The sequence below is a fragment of the Octopus bimaculoides genome, chromosome 5, assembly GCF_046866305.1.
Source record: "Octopus bimaculoides isolate indiv1 chromosome 5, ASM4686630v1, whole genome shotgun sequence".
Classification (NCBI taxonomy): domain Eukaryota; kingdom Metazoa; phylum Mollusca; class Cephalopoda; order Octopoda; family Octopodidae; genus Octopus; species Octopus bimaculoides.
In genome coordinates, this window is record NC_142932.1 from 89,862,800 (window position 1) to 89,865,844 (window position 3,045).

Below are 3,045 nucleotides of genomic sequence, written 5' to 3' on the forward strand. Positions count from 1 at the left end.
TCAACTTGTTCTCTCTCCTTAAATTGCTGGCCCTGTGCCAAAATTAGTAAGATTTATTGTTGTTGTTGTTGTTAGAGTGTTGGACAAGAGAATCAGTAGAGACTGGATAAAATTTGTTGTGATTTTTATTTATGTATCTTTACATTCTGTGTTCCAATTCCACCCTAGTCATCTTTTCTTTTCCTCCTTCTTAAGGCCATTAAATAAATAGCTGTGAAAAACAGGAGTTAGTTCAGTCAAATACACCTAAATGTATTGCCTTGTGCTTCTGTTAGAAAACATAACCATCATCATTGTTATTATTATTTAGTGACAGAAACAGTAATGTCAAACTAATTGTCTTTCAGTTTTTAGCTATGTTTCTCTATCCTTCTAAAGTTGATGAAATAAGGCCAATTACTGGAGCCAATATAATCAACTATATACCTCTCTCTCTTCAAATACATGTGCTTATGTTAAAAATTCATGGGGGCTGTGGTTTGGCATTTGTTTCATTATCAAACAAGATGCATAATGAAATTTAGTTATAACATTTTATATTCTGAATTCAAATCCCACACTTTGAGTGTTAGGTTTGATATCACTGACTGATCATTCCCCACAAATATGTGACTTTGTATTTATGACAAAAAAAAAAAAAAAACCTTGCAGAATGGTTAGATGTCTTGTGGGTAGTATTTTTTTCAGCTCTTTATGCTATGAATTCAAATCTCACTGAGGTCAATTTTGCCTTTCATCGTTTTGGGATCAATAAAATAAAGTACCATTTGAATAGTGGGTCAATGTAACCTTCCGTTTTCTGCTTCTCAAAATTGCTGGCCTTGTGCCTTAATCAGAAACCATTATAATAATAATAATAATAATAATAATAATAATAATAATAATCATTATTATTATTATTATTATTATTATTCAAAAGCTATTACATGCAAATTTAATTAGTAAGGATGTTATCATAAGATTCGATGACAACAGATCTCCTCAACTCTCAATAACCTTTCTTTAGATACCTGCAGAATACAGGATAGCACTTTTCTACAGGTCACCAATATGTGTCTCAATTTCTATTTCTTTCAGCCTTTTAGATAGCAATTTGGGTGTTGCACAGAGTGCACTTGTTACCACTGGTATAATTTTCACTTTTATGTTCCACAGTCTCTTCATCTCTGCGGTTCAATAAATAAATAATTGTTATACAGTTGGGTCTCATTTTAATCAATTGTATCCTTATTCTCATATCTCCTCCTAACAAATTTTTTATCTTGTGCCCACGTGTGAAGGTATTGTTTTGCTTAAGTTGGAGATTAATATTCATATCAGCTAGTTGCTGTCTTAGCCCCTTGTTTATCTTCACTGAACAGACTTATGATCAAAGATGTTCCTCTGCATAAATATTCTGTCTGTTTTTTTTCCTGTTTTTGTCAAGTTAAGTTTATCAAGGGCTACATTGTGCTCCCATTTTTTCAAATTTTTATAAATAATAAGTCTGATTTGAAGGTTATTTGGTTTCTTGTTCTATTGGGGTGACTGCACACAACTAAATGACTTTTGATGATATTGGTGATGGTTATAATCTTGTTTAGCTGCAGATCATCTCTTATCAAGCATGATGAAATGTATAGATGATTCATGATTTGTATAGATACAAGTGGGTATGACAAATAAATTAGGTGGTTTTTGGTTTCAATTTCCAAGTGAAACTTATTCTTGATTTTCAAAATTACCTTAGCATAATATATTTATATGAAAACTCATGTCTTTTTGTAAAAAGATGAAATGACTATATTATATTTTTAATTATATAAATATATAGTTATCGCCAAGCCAACATGGCAGTCCCAAAATTAGGACGAAAGCTGCCGTGAATTAGCTCCAAGAAGCCATCGCCTCTAGCTAGCTATGTGACACACGAAACCTGTGTCCTTTATAACCTTCGAACAGGGGAGGTCAGCTGACCTCCCCTGTTCGAAGGTTATAAAGGACACAGGTTTCGTGTGTCACATAGCTAGCTAGAGGCGATGGCTTCTTGGAGCTAATTCACGGCAGCTTTCGTCCTAATTTTGGGACTGCCATGTTGGCTTGGCGATAACTATTAATTTCCAGTACCGCTGCCGTAGTCTCCTTTAGAGAGACTTAGAAATATTAATAACTCTATTATATAAATATATGTATATGTTTATCTTTTTATTGATTTTTAGCTTTGTTTATTAAAAAACTCAACTGACTGAAAGTTTCTTACAAGTGAAAAAAGAAATCATGTTACTACTGCTGGAGAAATGCAAATTTTGCAGTGTGCATGTTTGTGTGAATGTGTACAGATGCATATACACATATGTGCATGTTCATGCATACATGCATGTGCTTGCGAATATGCATGTTGTGTGTGTGTGTGTATGTGTATATATATATATATATATACATGTATGTATGTATGTATATATATATATATATATATATATATATATATATATATATATATATATATGTGTGTGCATAAGAATGTGTGTCTATGCTTAACTCCCTTGCATATTTGTTATTTTATTTTTGTTTATATATATATATATGTGTGTGTGTGTGTGTGTTGTATGTGTGTGCACCTCTTCTACCCTCATATACTGTATTAGATGCAACCTCTGTGGTAAACTATATGTAGATCAGATGGGCTGCTGGCTGGCCGACTGGTTCAGCGAACAACTAAGGGATGTTTGGCTACGTTCGAACACCCCTGTCACTTCTACTTGGCCAACCATTCCCCCTCTATCAACTCCGTCTTTGGCCTCACTCTGCACCACGGATCCACACACTTGCGACTCCGCCTGGAACAGTGTTATATTTTTAATCTACGAACAACTATCCCCTTCAGACTAAACACAACCTCCCCCTTCTAATGACTGTCTCTACAACCTCCTGCAACAAGCAATTCTATTTCATTTTTTGTTTTTTTTATTGCGCCATTTTATATTGTATTAACTTCTTCTTTATCCCCTATCAACCTCTTTTTTATTTTAATTTATTATATTTTATTTTATTTCTATATACATGCAC